Below are 19,251 nucleotides of genomic sequence, written 5' to 3'. Positions count from 1 at the left end.
TGCTTACATCTACTTCATGGTCATGTACATAATTACTTCTCCGAGGGCTATGGTTGGGAAGGCTAATACTATATTATCTTTATGTTTGTGAGTTAGTACATTTTTGGATTAAATTTCATTTTAGTTTGCTTGAGGACAAGCAAAGTTCAAGTGTGGGGGTGTGATTACACGTATTTTTATGCATATAATTGTATCTAAAACACTAGAAATAAGTTAATCCTCAAATCAATTATTATGTAATTAATCCATTTTTATTTATTTTGTAGTAAATAAGCGGAGTTGCAGATTTCGGAAGAAGTTGTGCAAAAATGGAGCTAATTGGAGTTATCGACAAAAAAAAAAAGACGAAAAGTCAACAATGGTCAATGAGTCAATGCAAGCAAATATGTGAAAATCTTTGGCTTGAGCTCAGGAAAAGCAAAGGAAGAAGAGAAGCAAAAAAAAAAAACAAGAAGAAGCAAAGAAGGAGACTTAATTAAATGAATTGGCAGATAATCAATTAATTAACCAATTAACTAATTGGTGTTCAAGTAAAACCCTAATATGTGTTCGGCCCAAACTCTAGGTTACTTGACCCAGTGGTAATAGGGTTTAATTAGAAGAATCTAGAGATTATCTTTCCTTATATGATTCAGACTCTATGCATAGTAATCCTCTATATAAAGAGGCCCTTATTATTAATGAAAAAGCACAACAAATTTCTCTCAATTTCAGTTTCTCTACAACACGTTATCAGCACGAAGCCCTAACCCTGAAACAAATAGCCAAACCCTGATTCAAGAAGCTAAAAACCTTGAATCCGAATACAAAACCTTAAAGCCTTTTCTGTCTCCTCCTCCCACCTTGAAGCTCTCACCTCCAGGAGCCCAGAACCGGCGGCGCCATTCCCTGAACCTGCCGGAAAAACACCGAACCGGCCCCGAGAAGAATTAGAAAACTTCCTGCCCGGTTCACCCTTTTTCCGTCAATCAATTACCGTCCAACCGCGGCTGTAGCTGTTACCATATTCCAAAAACAGGGAACCGGCCACAAATTTCCCGGAACCGATCACAGAGACCCAAAACTGGCCAGCAGATCTCCTAACATGCCCACTGGTCTGCTGCCTGCCAAAACCTGCACCTGCAACACCACCGAGCCCAAAGTCAACAGCCCAAGAAGCCAACAAGTCTTCTGCCCAGATGAAGACAGTTTTTGGCCTAGAAGAAAAAGAGAGATTCCGACCCAGAAGCCCACTGATCCAGGCCCACTGATGCCAGCCCTGCAGTCAGCTTCGCCACGTCAGCGTCCACGTTATCACCAGTCAGCTTCGCCACGTTAGCAGCGGACCAATGCCACGTCATCATCTCTCAACATCGGTTGACCTATTCCGGCGACTATTTCGGCCGCCGCTGGCTTCTATTCCGGCCAATTTCCGGCGACTTTTTCGGGTCAAATTTTTCGGCAACCTATTTCAAGGTATTTTTTACTAAACGTTCCCTTTTTTAGAGTTTTTAAATTCAATTTCTCTTCTTTTCGGGGACTTGCAACCTCCCTTCTTCTATCCCCCTTTCTTTATCATAGGGGAGACCAACTTAAGCCGAACTATGGGGGTTCATGCTCACTCCAAGTTTGGAGTTTGTAGAGTTCTCCAAACTTAGAGTTTGTTAAGATAAAACGATCGACCACAAACATCATTGTTTCAATCTAATCGAACCCTTCTTGGATTTGAAATTCTTGGAAGCGACTACGCTCGGAAATTCCTAATTTCTTAGAAGTGACTACACTCAGAAATTTTATTTGTTTTTGTGGCAGCCTTTTTCGCTCCGAAACTGACCCTAATTTCTTGTTCTCTTTCAGGATGAGTAACCTGAACAAATTGGACTTTGCTCCATTGGCAACAACTGGCTCTGAATGTCACAGGTGGGTTCGTGATCTCCACCAGCATCTCAAGGCCGATGGAATCTTGGATATGATTCTCGAGTCTAGCCAGGACGTACTAACTGTTGAGCAAGCTCAAGCTTTGGAAGCAAATAGAGCAGCCTTAGAGGCAAATAAGGCGAAAGCCATCATCCTAATGACTCGTCATATGGATGATTCGCTCTAGTACGAGTATATGAATGAAGAAGACCCCAAAAGGCTGTGGGTCTCACTCGAAGATAGATTTGGCAACGTTTGTGACTCCATACTTCCTGACCTAGAAGTGAGATGACAAAGCCTCCACTTCTGTGATTTCAAGTCAGTTCTTGACTACAACTCGGAAGCACTTCGCATTAAATCCTTAATGGAATTCTGTGGTAAAGAGATCACAAATGCGATGTTGATTGAGAAGACTCTCTCTACTTTCCCTATCTCTGCATTGATGGTTGCTAAGAACTATCGAATCGATGTTACTGCAAGACGAATCACAAGGTTTCATGAGCTCATTGGAGCTATGAATGTCGCTGAAAAACATGACAACATCCTTGTGAAGAACTATAATTCGAGATCCATGGGAACAGAGCATATTCCGGAATCCAATTATAGTCGCACCCCAAAGAAAGGGTGCCAAGAGCAAAACCTTAATCTTAGGAATACATTTGGACATTCCGGTCCATATAATCGCTCTACTAGGGAAGGTAATCGCCAAAATAGGCAAACACGGAACCGAAGAGGTCAACGTGGAAAGAGAGAGGGAGGCAACGCCTCTGACCATGTTGGTGGCGCCACTAATACTAAGAGCCATCTAAATGACGTTTTCAAAGCACCTCAATCAATGGAGTTTGAGCAAAGAGATATATGTTCTCGATGTGGAGTGTCTGATCATTGGGAACACATTTGTAGAGCTCGTGAAGAAATAGTCACCGCCTATAAAGCATATTGTGAAGCAAGAGAAGCTCACTATGTGGAACAAGAAGATCAAGAAGATGATTTAGAGTGAAAGGTTGAAGACTACAAATCTGGCTGGGATCAATAAATCGCTAATTCTGTTTAAGTCTTTATTTTTCCAAAAGATGTAATAGGCAATTGCCATATATTTTTGTAGTAAATGCCAATGGTTTAGTTTTTCTTCAAAGTAGGCTCACTCAAAGTAAGTGTGATGTCAGGAAGGTTCTGAGATTAGTGGTACTTAAGCGAGTCTTGCTCCACTGATATCTCTCTACGCACCTGGTCACATTTATTTTGGAATTACCGAAAGAAGTTAGACGACTACCATTGTTTTGCATTAGCTATCATTTTGGATTAGATTTTGTTTAGTCAAAGAGACAATGATGTAACTCCGTTGGCTTATGAATAAAATTTCGAGTTTTTTATGACTCCATTTTGATTCTGAGCATATGACTTTTGTGACTACGATGGCTGGGCCATCAGTATTAATTCAAGGACATGGAATAGTCCAAGTTCCACTTGCCAAATGGCACCTTGATTACTGTCACAGAAACTCTCTACGCTTCTAGGGCGAATCGCACCTATGAATAGCCAATGGATTCCATGCGAAAACGCATGTAGAGAACGGAAATGAGTTCATTTGCAATATCTCTAATGATTTCGAACAAAGGCGCATCTTAGAGAAGTTTATGTGTCTCTCTAGTGGACTTTATGTCACTATTTGAGCTATTAAATCCAATAAAGTTATGAGAGAAGATCTCTTAGATTTATACACATATTGGCTTTGTCACGACAGGATTGGTCATCCTGGTTATGATATGATGATCCATCTACTAAAGACTTCACATGGACATTTTTTCTCTTGAGCGAGATGAAGCATGGATCAAAAGTTGATTCCTGGACTAAGTGTGACCGACGCTGCTGCCTAAGGCACCGCCTCCATCCACCACCAGCCTAGGGCTGGCGCAGTCCCTATCCATAACGCCATGGCTGGCGTCCATCATGGTGATAGTGCCCCAGGTGATGCTGCAATCACCAACTTGCTTTAAATAGCGTTTCAAACGCTCAGGCCTAACCAAAATTCTCATTGGTTGCTTCTAAAGCCTCTCGCTCATTTTACAAAGCTCATTCCTTAGGGAAATTAGGACTAAGACCGTCCTATGCAAAGGAAATGAATATACTCATTCTGTTCTTACAGAGAATCCAAGGGGATTCTGTGGACTATTTCAACCAATTTGCGGACGTTTAAATATCTCATGATGTTGGTTGACACGCAAACACGCTGGTCACGTGTTGTGCCATTATCCACCTGTAAATGCCTCTTATGCTACTCTCCTAGCACATATCATATGACAACGGGCTCACTCCCCGGATCATCCTATTCCGTCAATTGGACTTGACGTTGCTAGAGAGTTTACATCGAAAACTTTCGATGGTTATTGCATTGGGACTAATGTTGGACATTATATTCCCATGAACACACCCAAATGGTCTCACGGAAACGACTACGATGGTAGCTCGGACATTGGTAACACACACCAATTTCCTTATATCTGCTTAGAGTGATGCAATATCGCATGTAGCTACGCTAATTCGTCTACGATCTACCGCCACTCAATCTACCTTTGCATTACAGCTAGTGACTGGGTACGAGTATCGTACTTACGTAAATTTGAGTGAGCCATTTATGTGCCAATTGCGCCGCCACAGCGCACTATGATAGGTCCTTATAGACGAATGGGCAACTACGTTGGACTTGAGACTCCAACAATCGTCCGCCACTTAATGCCCTTGCAAGGCGATCTCATTACCGCTAGATTTGCGGGTTGTCACTTTGATGAGACAGTCTTCCCGTCGTTTGGGGGAGATAAGAACACTGATGTTCAGCAGCAATGACAGGAATTGTCGTGGCCTGTCCCCACTATGTCTCATCTCGATCCCTGTTAAAGTGACTAGATCACACAAATATGCTGCAAATATACCTGCAAGGAAGGACGTCCCTACGAGAGGACTTAGCGCCACCCTACACGGAGGTAGGCATGGCGCCAACGTCAAAGAGAGTGGTACACTGGCGTTATAGGCAATGGCCCCTGCTAGGATGTGTGGGAGGCCCGTGAGTTCGAAGGATACTTTGGCACATTCCAATCCTTTGATCATCAAGACTCAAAATCCGTCTCATGAGAATCTTCCGGGTTATGGTTATCGTTGGGGGACGCCTCAACGTCAGAACCTATTCCTGAGAATATAGAGCTTTATGAAAATTACACTAGTGTACATGAGACGTGGGATAGAAACTCCATCATAATTGATGATGTAGTTGCGCATGAGTTTGTTGAGTCAGATGATATCGAACCACGCTCCGTTGATGACTGAATGCCAACGTAGAGAGATTTGGCCTAAATGGAAAGATACGATCCAAGTTAAGTTGGATTCACTAACGAAGAGGAAGGTTTTCGAGCCAGTGATGCCAACACCTCATAACATAAAACCTATTGACTAATGGGTCTTTGTTAGAAAGCGTGATGAGAAAAAGAGATGGAAATCTTGCCTTATGGGGCAAGGCTTCTCACAAAACGCCCTGTAATCGACTACGATGAGACATATTCTCTCGTAATGGATGTCATTACACTCCACTACCCTGTCAATTTGGTAGTTTCCGAATAATTGATCATGCAGCTTACAAATGTGGTCAACACGGATCTTTATGGGGATCTAGATACAAAATATACATGAAGGTTCATGCTAGACTTCATTTACCCAAGTCAAGTGGCTCTAGACCTTGAAGCGCGTTTGCAATAAGGTTGAAACACTCACTAAAGTGACTACTTGATCGGAAAGGGATATGCTCGTGCATTTCCATAACAAGTTTCAGATTCTATCGCGGTTTATGTTGGACATGATCTTCATTAGAAGCCCTTAATGAGTTAAGGGAAACCGCTGAACACTTGAAATCCGATTTTGAGATGAAAGATTATGGGAGAACACGATTATGTCTCTGTTTGGAACTTGAGCATCGTGTTGATAGATGCTTAGGTATTTTTGACAAAGTCAAGCCTTCAAGCATCCCCATGATCGTCTGTAGTCTTGATCCTGAAAAGGATCCTCTTCATTCAAAGGATGATGACGAAGATGCGCTAGGGGAAAAAATGCCCTAGTTAAGTACAATAGGCTCATTATTGTACTTAGCTCAATGCACAAGACCGGACATCTCATTTGCCATGAACGTGTTAGCTAAGGTATAGCTCTGCGCCAACGCGACGCCATTAGATTGGTGTAAAAGATATGTTTTGATACTATGTACGACTAATATGGGCATATTTTATCTCTATAGAGAGATGATGGATTCGGACCCATCACACACTAGAAACGCCGCCAACACTGGTCTGCTTCCATTATCCCCATCCCAAAACGACATGTGTTTTGGAAGGTTTTGCTGATATTGGGTATCTCTCTGACCCACACAAAGGTCGTTCCCAAACTAGTTATGTGTTCACCATGGGTAAAGACCATGATATCTTGGAGGTCTACAGAACAGACCCTAATCACTATAATGCAAAGATTATTGCTCTTCACAAAGTGATTCGTGAATGTATATGAATTGGATCCATAATTATGCATGATCGAACAATTGTGGTTTGAAGTCTACCACAGATGAGCCTACGAGCATTTAGGATAATGCCGCTTGTTTTGAACAAATGAAGCAAGGCTACATCAAAAGCAACAACACCAAGGATAATCAGCAACAATAGACTCTCCTCAAGATCAAAGTGAACTAGGTTCAATCTTAGGACAGTGTGGCAGACTTTCTCACTAAGTCATTGCCTCAATTCCACTTTCGAGAAACATGTTGGTAGCATCATTTGCAGAAGTTATCTGAACTCCCATGACTGTTGTCATAAGGGGGGCATGCAGGCATCAGGGGGAGATGTTTACATATATGGTCTCGAAACATGAAGGGTATGTTGTGCTCTTTTTCCCCTTCGACCGAGGTTATTTTTGTCTCACTGGGTTTTTGTTACTCGGCAAGGTTATTAATAAGGCAACGAGAGAAGCACAGTGTTTGGGCAACACAAGGGGGAGTGTTCAAGTAAAACCCTAATATGTGTTTGGCCCAAACTCTAGGTTACTTGACCTAGTGGTAATAGGCTTTAATTAGAAGAATCTAGAGATTATCTTTCCTTGTATGATTCACACTTTATGCATTGTAATCCTCCATATAAAGAGACCCTTATTATCAATAAGAAAGCACAGCAAATTCCTCTCAATTTTAGTTTCTCTACAACAATTGGTTAATTAACCAATTATTTGATTAATCATGCTTAGTAAAGTCAGCAGCTCCACGTGCTTCTCCATTTTCCTTGCAGCCATGCCATTTGTGATTAACCAACCATGACGTCACTCCCTCCCCCTCAACCATTGCAGCCATGCCATTTGTCCCATATCCTTTCCTCTTTCTCACAAAACCATCCCAGCCACTCAGTTGAATTAACCCATTCCTCTTCCTCTCTTGGGCAGCAGAAAAAGCCAGAGACCCATATATATTCTCTACTCCAACAGCCGCACACACACCACCACCCATTGATTTATCCCTTCTCATTTCTCTCACCCATCACTACTCACTCTCTTCTTTTCTCTAATTTTCACCTTTTTGGGACTCACTCAAGGCCTCAAGGGAATCATCATCAAGAGTACCACACCTTAATTTGGGTAGTTGGGTGAAGAAATTGCTTGATTCATACTAGCTCTTAGCTAGAAGTGACCAAGTTAACTCTCCCCTCTCTTCCTTATTATCTATTTCATAATTTTTATATACTTTTGTTGATGAATTCATGTATGGGTTGTGAGTAGTTCAATTTTGGGAGTTAAGGTTGTGAAGCCCTAACTCATCTTGTGGATTTAAGTGTGGTAACCATTAGCTAGCTTAATTGTAGCTAAGCTTGCTTGGGTCTCTATTATCTTTCTCTCTAGACCTTTAATTTTGGATATTGCGGCCTTAACCAGAGTAATGCCCAAATTAGAGAGTTGATTGTGGCCTTAACCGGCATAGTCAATACACTGAAAGGATAATTGGTTTAGTAGCCTTAACCGGTACTAGATACGGGACTCGACACATCTAGGATATGCATGCATTTGTAAAATTGGCATCGATGTTTACAAGAGAGTTAGTGTGAATCACCCGACACTCCCATGTTCCCATTAATTTGAAAATCCAAATTTAATTTCTTGCTTGTTAATTAGTTGTTTGTTTTTATTTTAGTTTGCATTTAATTTAGTTAATTCACAATTCAAAACTCCCGAACAAAATTCTACCTTCCATTGTGCATAACTCATTTGAGCTACAAGTTAGTGGCTTTGATTAGGCTTAGTGTGAGCTAAGCCGAGCATTGCCAAGGCTTGGTGCTTTGTGAATATTATTTTACTTTATTTTATTTTTATTTTTATTTTTCATTGTATGCTTTTGAGTTATTCTAGCGCCAATTACCTCGGTTAGGTCCAACACCTAATCCTGAAGGTATGATAATCAAGGTTTTAACACTTCCCTTACTTGACAACGATTCGTACGCTTGCGAGAGTTTATGAATCAAGTCAGAGAGTTAATTGAAGCATATAATCCACATATAAATAAGTATGACTTGGTTATAATAATCCTGATGGGTGGAGCTCAGCATGTTTCAGACAAGTATGATTCATATCCTCACAAGATATATCCACTCTTTCTTCACTCAGATCAAGGCAATGCTTAAAAGCTTATAATCACTCAATTATATGTGAGAGAAAATATTTTGAGGTAATCAAATAGCTCACATATATAAGAAATGAAAAGCACTTTGTGAATATAATTTTTCAAGATCTCATGAAATATATCAACTACTTGCACAAATGGACCCAAGCCATAGGTTCAACTCTTATAACTCACCTCCACAGATCAAAGGCTGTCCCATCTTAAGGATCAAAAAGGTCTTAAAACGGGTTGTAATGGGGCCAAGGCTCAAGGTTTTAAGAAACAATGGGTAAGAAATGTCACAAAGTATCCTAAAAACCTAGCAGAGCATTTACAATTCACCTTATGTCTCCATATTAAGGGCTAGATTTCATTTTGTTGGGCCCAACTATCATTTTCAACTCCTTGCATCATTGTGAAAAAGAACAAAGGCCTCATATTATGATTTTGGCCTTCAACATACACAAACTCCTAATTCACAAATAAAGAATCATGTCCAACACTTTTTTTTTTCTATATATACAAGTCCACCACTTATAACAATACATCATTTAGGGTTGACATGTTTGTAGCATCTCAGAGCTGGAAAAACTTATATTCGGTTTCTAGGGTTTTACACTTAAACCCTAGCACGTTAGATCATCTGCCAATCCTTCAGGAGGTTTGTGAGCACAAGCAAACGAAGAGGAGACGAGGGAGAAGATTTCGTTTTGAGGTGTACTGGCTCAGGGAAGAGGATTGTAAGCAGATTGTTGAGCAAAGTTGGGAGAGTGGAACTGGGTCAGATGCTTTTTTGAAAATATGTGATAAGATTAGGCTGACACGGAGTGCCCTAGAATCTTGGAGTTTTGATAAGTTTAGGAGTCTTACCCATGGAATTGAAGATACTAGGGCCAGGTTAGCGGTTTTCTACAATGCAAGGCCGCTGACTTCCCCCCCCCCTGCGGTATCGCTAAGGGTGGAGTTGGAAACAAAGCTACATAATCTTCTACAGCAGGAGATGTTGTTGAGGCGCAAGAATTTGATCACAGGGCTTTTCGATGAGAATGAAGTCTGGTGTACAAGGGATGAACATATTGAAAAAATTGTGTTGGATTATTATAGTGGCTTGTTCTCTTCTTCATAGCCTGTTGACTTTCAACAAGTGTTGGATGCTATCCCTTGCGTGATCATAGATGATATTAATAAGGAGGTTACGAAAGAGGTTATAGTAGATGAGGTTTTTGGTGCACTAAAGAAAATGCATTCGTCGAAGGCTCCTGGGCCTGACAGTTTTTCCCCTTACTTCTATCAGTTCTTTTGGAGGACAGTTGGGGAAGATGTAGTTAAGGCTATGAAGGCGTTCTTGTTGTCGGATGAGCTGCTTCGAGCTATCAATTGCACCTTTGTCACCTTTATTCTGAAGGTAAAGGCACCTCAGTATGTGGGACAGTTAAGACCGATTAGCTTGTGTAATGTATTGTACAAACTAGGTTCGAAAGTGCGTGCAAACCAGATTAAGCCACTAATAGACTCAATCATTTCACCTTGTCAGAGTGCCTTCGTGCCGGGACGACTCATCTCAGACAATTCCCTCATTGCCTTTGAGAGTGGGCATTTTCTAAAAAGACGGAGGAGTGGAAACAAAGGCTTATGTGCGCTAAAGCTCAACATGAGCAAGGCTTATGATAGAGTTGAGTGGCGGTTTCTGGAACTTATTATGCTCAAAATGGGGTTTTGTAGTTTGTGGGTGCAGTGGATAATGGTTTGTGTAAAGACGGTCACTTATTCTTTCCTGCTGAATGGTGTCCCAAAAGGTTGTATTCATCCTGAGCATGGACCTAGACAGGGGGACTCGATCTCGCCTTACTTGTTTTTGTTATGTGCCAAGGGCCTTTCAAAGTTGCTTAGCTTTGAGGAGGAATAAGGGAGATTAAGGGGAGTGAAGATATGCACTGTGGCACCTAGCATCAGTCACCTATTCTTCGCATACGACTCGTTCATTTTTTATCAAGCTGAATTGGAAGATTGTTCGATTATAAAGGATGTTCTTAGTAGGTATGAAAAGGCGTTGGGGTAGCAAATAAACCTATAGAAAAGCTCAATCTCCTTCAGCTGCAACGTTCCAATGGGGAAGCAAAAAGGGTTGGCTAATTTTTTTGGTGTTGAACAGATAGACAAACATGATAAATATTTAGGGTTGCCAATGGAGGTGAGCTATTCTAAGGAGGAAGCTTTTGGCTATCTTGTGGAAAGGGTGCAAAAGAGAACGCATGGGTGGAGAGAGAAGCTTTTTAGTGCGGCAAGTAAAAAGATATTGATCAAGGCAGTAGCATAAGCAATCCCTTCTTATGTGATTTGAGCTTCCGAAACAGATGTGTAATGAAATGCATAGGCTAATGGCACAATTTTCGTGGGGAGATGTGGAGGATAAGGGGAAGGTGCATTGGCTTTCATGGGACAAGCTCTATGTGTCAAAAAAAGAGGGTGGATTGGGATTCCGAGATATGCATGACTTCAACCTCGCGTTACTTTCGAAGCAAGGCTGGCATTTGCTGCAGCGTCCAGATGCTTTATTGACAGAGCTACTCAAGGCGAGATACTTTCCGCACTCTGACTTTATGGAGGTGGCGTTGGAGGTTGGTTCCTCTTACACATGGAGAAGTATAATGGCAAGTCAACAAGTGTTAGAGCAAAGGCTGCGGTTTCAAGTGGGTGATGGGCAGCGCATCTTAGTGTGGCGTGATAGGTGGGTGCCGGTACCTCGGAATTTCATACCATATTCAGCACTCATGGAGGGGTTCGAGGAATTCTATGCAGCAGATTTGATTGATCAGAAGGACAAAGTGTGGTTGGTTGACCTCCTGAAGGAACTGTTTACTCAGGGTGAGGTGGAGCTTATAGCAAGTATCCATCTTAGTACTAGACTGGTGGAAGATCGATTAGTGTGGGATTACGATAAGAAGGGCATTTATAATGTCCGGAGTGGGTATTTTGTTTGGAGAGAGTCGAAGAAGGCCCTGGCAACTGCCTCTACATCTAGCTCTATCGTTGGAGGTTCGTTGAGCAAGTATTGGAATGTCATCGATTAGTGTGGCATTACAATAAGAATGGCGTTTATAATGTCCCGAGTGGGTATTTTGTCTGGAGAGAGTTGAAGAAGGCCCCAGCAACTGCCTCTACATCTAACTCTATCATTAGAGGTCCGTTGAGCAAGTATTGGAATGCCATCTGGAGTGCACATATGCTAGCTAAAACAAAGGTTTTTCTCTAGAAGCTACTTTGAGGAATCTTGCCTACACGTATTGCTCTTGCTGATCGGAGGGTTCACTTACCAGATTACAGGTGTGTCTTTTGCTCTAATACTTTTGAGACTAGTGTACATATTATCAAGAACTGTGATGGAGTGGAGCTCTTTTGGGTGGAGGGGCCATTGAAATTAAAGCCCAAAGATTATGCAGACACTAATTTGCATGAATGGATATATGGTATGATTGACGTACTGCATGGGGAGCAATTCTACATGTTTTTCATGGCTCTTTGGAGTCTCTGGAATGAGAGGAACAAAATAATTTGGCAGGGTGCTCACTTCAATCCTACGTTCGCTGCTCAATGGGCAGTTAATTATTTGGTGGAGTTCCAAAAGGTTCATTACAAACCTACTGTGAAGATGAAAAGAGGTGTGACGAAGTGGGAGTGTCCACCACCGGGAAGGCTCAAAATAAACATTGATGGAGCTTTTCATGGGGTTGATGGTAGTGGGGGAATTGGGGTGGTGGTTAGAACTGATGAAGGTGTGGGAATCGCGACATTAGCTAGGCCCTTTGTGCATGCTCAATCCGCGTTGAATATGGAAGTTGAAGCGTGTAGAGCAGGTCTATTTCTTGGTATTCACCAAGGTTAGACTGACATTGACATTGAGAGCGATTCTATCCTTTTGATCGTTGCCCTACAAAGAGGTGGAGAGGATCTTTCTGCGGTGGGACGGGTATTAGAAGATTGTAAGGCATATATGACGGCTTTTCCATCTGTTAATATTCATCACATTTATAGAGAAGCAAATGGTGTCGCGGATCATTTAGAACATCTTGCTAGTTGTGGTATGCTTGATGATGTATGGTTAGAGGAGACTCCTACTATTATTAAGGATATTCTTTATGAGGATATGTGTAATTGTTCTTATTTGGCTCGGGGTTCAGGTTTTATGTCCCCCCCGATGCAAAATCTAAATATTAATATAATAATCAGAACTGGGCGTGGGGCTAAACCTCCCAGCTAGGCTAGATGGGTTCCAAACCCCTTTTTAAAAAAAAAAAAAAAAAAAAAAAAACAATACATCGTTTTACACTTTTGATTGACAATTGTAATTTAAAAACGACTAACTCGCTAAATTTAAGTTGTCTATATGAATTCATTTGAAGAGGTAATTCACAAGATAGTCAACCTCTCAATAACCAAAGGGTGCGGCTATTGCCACCCTACTATTTTCTTTGTTCACCCTACAAATATTTGAATTATTGAAAGACTATATTACCCAAATGCAAAATGACTAATAAGTACACTAATTTTCTAAAATTTAAATCTTTAAGGAAAACTAAATACATAACTAATTAAATACAAAACTACTTAATTTCTCTTCTGATAACATTAATCTTCATCTTCTCCATCCAATTTTCAATTTATTACAATTTTATTTTTTATCTTTTTGTTGCTTCCTCATCGTTAATTCGTTATTCAATTCACAAAACCATTAGTGTTAATTTCATCAAAATCTTTATAATACCTTTATAAATACTGAAAGTAAAAAATTTAAAACACGAAAAAAAAAATCAATATTTTTTTTCATTGCTCATAGTAGCACTTACTAATTTTTTAATATGGATTTGAATAAACGAACATTGACGCTGAATGGAAAAAATAAAAAAATAGAAATAAATCAAATTATGATTTTATTATGAAACTTTAATATATTTTAAGACATTTTTTTAATTGATATAAATTAAATGAGAAATTTTCGTTAAACAAATTTTTTTTTTTAAATTTGATATGTTATATGATGGAGGATATTCCTAAAAAGAGAAATTGGTTGGATAAGTAAATCTAATAATTGAAATTAAAATGTAGGGTGTAATGAGCAAGTAGGGTGAACAAAGAAAATTATAGGGTGGTAATAGCCTCACCGTAACCAAAAATGATATATATCCAGCAAAATATGCTGGTGTTACTTTCTCTTTGTTCTCTATGAACGTCATGATTCATGGGTGAGTGGCACAATTCAGGCAGCTGGTTTTCATGTGTCTTCTGATCTATATTTATCCCCAAAATTCTGAAATTATGTGTACTACCTATCTCTGTTTAATTTGAACTCTATGCATAAAGACATGAATGTCAATTACTCAATAATCAGTATATGGGATCGTGCCTGAACTATTATTCATGAACAAGAAGTTAAAAGGTTGATGAATCAACCTACTAGTACTATAGATAAGATGTTACCAATTGTTGACGAACTGAAGACTACATGTTTTTATCACCTAGTTCTTCCACCCCTCTAATCTCTATATATACAATGACATCGACTACTATTTCTAAAACTAATTAATCCCATGATGTTGTGGTGGGCTTTGGTATTTGTTTATCTTCTGGTGGCCTCAAATCTCCGAAGAGGCTCAGCAGAGCAGTGGGGGTGCTGTATGCCTAGGAGGGCGATGCTACAACCAATATAGCTGGTGCAGCACTGCACCTGATTACTGCTACACCGGTTCCCAAATAAGAGAGATTCTTAGGTAGGGCAGCCGTACCATACAGGGCCGGCCTTGTCGCTGGGCAGCATTGGCGACCGCACAGGGCATAACCAAGAGGGGGCACCATATTTTTTAAATAAGGTTTAATATATATATATATATATATATATAAACACATAAATAAGTAGAGAACATTAAAAAAAAATTGCAGATTCCTAAACGTAATCTACATCTTTTCTTCTTCTTTTTCTTCCAACTACACGCATTACGCCATTCCAACATCTCTTACTCTCTTCCAAACCTTAAAATCAAGCAAATTCTCTTTAAATTGGTTTCAATGGTTATTCAATCTTCAATTTCTTCTCATCATTTATCATCACCCACTCTCTCCTCTTTATGCTTCTGTTCTTCTATGGTGTTCATACGAATTCTTCGACTTTCTATCGATGTAGGTTGAGGTACAAATCAAAATAGGTACTGGGTGTCCTTCAAATTTTGATATTCAGTTACTTGATTTTTGAGTTTTGTTGATTTCTAACAACTTGCTAAGTCGTTTTCAATTTTCAATATTAGATGCAATTGGAAGTTAGAGTTGCAAGTCGATTTCGATCAGAAAAGGAAAAACAAGAAGGGGAACAAAGTTGATTCATTTACATTCAAAGTTTAGTGGACTTATGTTCGGCTTCTCTTTAGAGATTTCAATTATGGAAGACTTTTTTCTTTTTTTTTTCATTTCTTTTTAAATCATTTTATTGATGAATATACAAGAGGGCCTTATGTTATTTTTAGCCCAGGGCCTTGAGAAACTCAGGAACGGCCTTGGTATCACGTGGTGGTAGGGCTGCCCAATCAGGATCTTGTAGGGGGTGTTTTGGGTATATTTCTTTATTAAAATAGGGCTAATTTCGGGATATGCAAAGTTCTTTCTTAGTTTTAATTGGGCTGCCCTACCGCCACGTGGTAGGGCAGTGGCGGTAGGGCAGTCCCTACCTAAGAATTTCTCACCAAATCAATGTGGCAGCGGGGGTAGCAGTGATATTGCAGTCTCATATCACGGGCAACTTTTGATCAGATGCTTAAGCATAGGAAAGATGGTGGTTGCTCTGCCAAAGGGTTTTATACTTACGATGCCTTCGTTGCAGCTGCCAAGTCCTTCCCCAACTTTATACAAGTGATGTAATTGCCATTAGTAAACGGGAGATTGCTGCTTTCTTAGCTCAAACTTCGCATGAAACTACTGATATGTGGGTTCATTTAGTTAAAATTTTGCATGACATATGAGTACTCAAATATATGCCTTAACATAACTTTTTGGTAAAACAAGAACAGTCTTATCAAACATTGTAATCTTTTGCTAAACATATGGTATTTTGTGCACTAGATTAGAAATGTGTATGATTACATTTTTTAATGAAAATTGATTTATTTATATTGACAGTTTAATAAAACAACGTGTCAACTGTCTGACAAGAAAACATTTACTTGAAATAATGCACCTTAAATCATGTACCTCTTTACAAACAGCAAGAAGCATATGGGGTTAATTACTTCAGTTAATTCTTACAGTTTTGCCCCATCTCAAATTAGCTTACCATTGTCATTTCATCCAAATCAACTATATGTAACAATAGCTATTTACCTTTTCCTTTTAACTACTTGAGTTCAATAAGTTGTCTAAATTGTTTACTAAATTCATGGTGATTATTATGAATAATTTACTTGATATATGTTTAGGGGGATGGGCTAGTGCACCTGATAGTTGACCATACTCTAGGGGACATAGCTTTCAACAGGAAAAGACTCCTCCATTTTCTACTGTGATCCCAATTTTCCCAACCCGCCTGTGCTGCCAATAAGCAGTATTATGGCTGTGGTCTATGCAACTTTCTTGGTAAGAACATAATCCTACATCTGAATTTTATATGTGCTCCCAAATAATTATTGATATTTGCACCATGTGACATGTATAAGAACTATAACTACGGACAGTGTGGAAGAGTATTATAGGGGGTCTTAAGCAACTCAGACCTTGTTGCCAGTGACCCTGTCATTGCCTTCAAGACCGCATTCTACTTCTGGATGACCCCCCTCGATCTCCCAAACCCTCATGCCAGGATGTATGCGGTCAAGGTTGGAATGCTAAGGTTGAGGACCGTATTGGATTTATAAGAGGGTTTGGCGATTTGCTTGGGGTTGGCTATGGTGACAACCTTGATTGTTACAATCAGAGGCTTTTTGGAATAGACTTATTCATTATGCTATTCAGTGCCTCAAACCAGTGTAATATGAGGTGTGAATTTTTTTTTTTTTAATTGGTGTTGTCAGTACACGAGTGACACTGTTTCATATGCAAATGCAGATGTTATGTGGAAATAAGTGCAACTGTGAACTGGGTTTCACATCCGACTTCCTCTCTTTCTAATGTCCTATTGTATGATGGCCTCCCTTGTTGTCAGAACACTGGTGACACTCTTTGGAGGAGATGCTGTTGTACGTTCTGTAGTTTTCTTTTCTTGTTCTACGGAAGTTCCTCCTTGCCAAAAAAAAAAAGTGCACTGTGAAAGTCATGAGCAAATAATAAATGAATCCTTGAATTATTCATCCATGTTTTCATTACCAGAGCACACTTCACTAGATCGTTTGATTGATCATAAACCAACAAAACAAATCTCTTGCTGCTCTTGTCATCTGCTTTGCAATTTTATCCCAGTCGGACGAGAAGGGTGGCTTAGCCACTTTCTTTCTTTTTCTTTTTTTTTTCTTTTTTTTTTGCTACAAAAGAAAGGTCCTAAGGTAAATCTCTGATGTAATAGCATCAACAAATCCACATTTAGTGACTAAGGTAATTAAGACAGCTTTTGGCTAGAGCTGCATACGGATTGGATTGGATCGGTTTTAACTCAAAACTGTCTCTATGCCAAAGTGAGCGGTTTAAGTATCTTGAACAACCGCTCATCAAAAAAAAAAAAAAAACTTAATCCGATCCAATCCATTCCAATCAAATTAAAGATGGTTTGGAACAATACACATTAACTTATCTGAGCAATTTCGAGACACTACTATGCGACCTAGCAGGGTCCTGCTAGGGTTGAGCGGCCGCCGCCCTTGGGTGAGGTTTAGCAGCACCTTCCCCCTTGTTCAGTGGGGATCTATTCCTTCACCTTCTGTGGTGTCGGCTCTTGGGATTGGGGACTCTCTTCTCTCCTCCTTCTCGTTTTATCCAATGACGCTCCCGTGCATTGAGATGGAGACGGTGTGCGCTTTGCCGGATCGATCGGTGTTGAGGTTGATAGCCCACCTATCATCGCAGATGGCGGCTCACGGTGGTGGTTTGTCGAGGCCTCAGCGTGCGCGTCTTAAATTTGGTGAGGTGGGTCGGGTTGGTTTGTTCTTGGATGTTCGGGGAATGCCCAGACCAGATCGATCAGGCGGCGTTGTCACCGAATCGGTACAAGGTGAGGCTGATCCCGTCCGGCGTGGATTGACTGGAATGACATGGGGTGGATTGGACGGTTGGGCGACGGCGGCACGGCGACTGAGTCTTCTCCACAGAGGGTTGGAGGCGTTGCGTTTCTGGCATCACTTGCAGATCGGCTCAGAGATGAGCTTTTCCAGGTCGTTCGATCGTCTGCTCTTCCCAAATTGCTCTCTTCCATCAGCATCGGCGGAGCGACGAGTTGTGGTCGGCGGTGCTGCTGCTCAGATCGGCGATGCTTGGGTGCCCAATTGCCTAGGTGGCCTGAGTATTTCCAAATGGGTCGTCTCCTCTTGGGTGCCCAGTTGCTTGGGTGTGCAGAACAACGCTACTTGGGCTTGGACTCTCCTTGCTGCATCAGTTTCAATCTGACTTCAGGCCGGATTTGGATCCGCATTTGGGACCCAGGTGGTACCCTAATTCAGATTTTGGATCCGAAACAGCTGCTCATATTGTTCTGGTATTGGTTCTGGTTCTTGGGAGTTCGTCTGCCAACATTCGAGTTTTTGACACCCTCGGTTGCTTTCCATCTCTTGGTGAGTGTATCGCCTCTCCTAGGTGGTCATATCACCGGTTACAGTTACGGTTACTCTTCTATTTACACTGCTTCAGTGACATACGCAATGCAGCGATGCCTTATGGCATCAAGTCACATGGTTACCTGGTTACCTTTCATTCTCGATGCGATTATGCATCTGGTTATGCGTCATTGTTTTTCTTTTATCATAGATGTGTTTGTGCATCTCGTTATGTTTTATTGCTTTCTTTTGATGTTTTATGCATCGCGCCATGTACTCCTCAGTTTCATTTAATATAGTTTGTCGTCCTTCTTTCAAAAAAAAAAAAAAGATGGTTTGGTTCGGTCAGTTAGGCGGTTTTACTCTATTTATAACATGCTATTTATAAAAAAAAAAAATTAAAAAATAATTATAGTAATGTTCAATCTCTATAATAAAAATTATGTTAAACAATATCTAAATTTAAAATTCAATAATCAAACTCCAAACCAATTTTTCAAAAATCAAAATCTAGAATAGAATAAAAGTGATTCACTTATTTGATTGCTTAGCCATCAGTGCTAGGCTACTATGTTAATATGGTAGTATCAAAGGTTATAAAATGAGACATTGAGAGATATGATGTGAGAGAATCAAAGAAATTGTAGCGATTATATACTAGGGTTCTAGATTTTTGGGCCTCGGATTCAGTATGATAATTTATCATTTGGAATAAAGTTATAATTTGAGATTTAGAACTTACTTAGAACAGACTGTACAAATGAATATTATATATAAAATTTAAAACTTTTTCTTATTATATTTCATACATACCGGTTGGTTCGGGTTCTACGGTTTAAGTACAAGTGAAACTAAATAGGCCTCATCAACGGGTCGGGCCTTACTCCATTTTTAAATAATAGCGGGCCGAGCCGGGCCGGGCCGGGCTTTATTGTAAATTGAAGGATCCAAGCCCATCCATTTAATGCG

General features: G+C 40.3%; 1 pseudogene; it reads left to right on the top strand.

The window, feature by feature from the left end:
- Positions 1 to 12,077: 12,077 nt before the first annotated feature.
- On the top strand, positions 12,078 to 16,665 carry LOC112171373 (annotated as a pseudogene).
- The last annotated feature ends 2,586 nt before the right edge of the window (positions 16,666 to 19,251 follow it).

This window comes from Rosa chinensis, chromosome 6, assembly GCF_002994745.2.
Source record: "Rosa chinensis cultivar Old Blush chromosome 6, RchiOBHm-V2, whole genome shotgun sequence".
Lineage (NCBI taxonomy): Eukaryota > Viridiplantae > Streptophyta > Magnoliopsida > Rosales > Rosaceae > Rosa > Rosa chinensis.
Note: the sequence above shows the minus strand (reverse complement) of the source record. Positions and strands in the feature narration are given on the sequence as shown.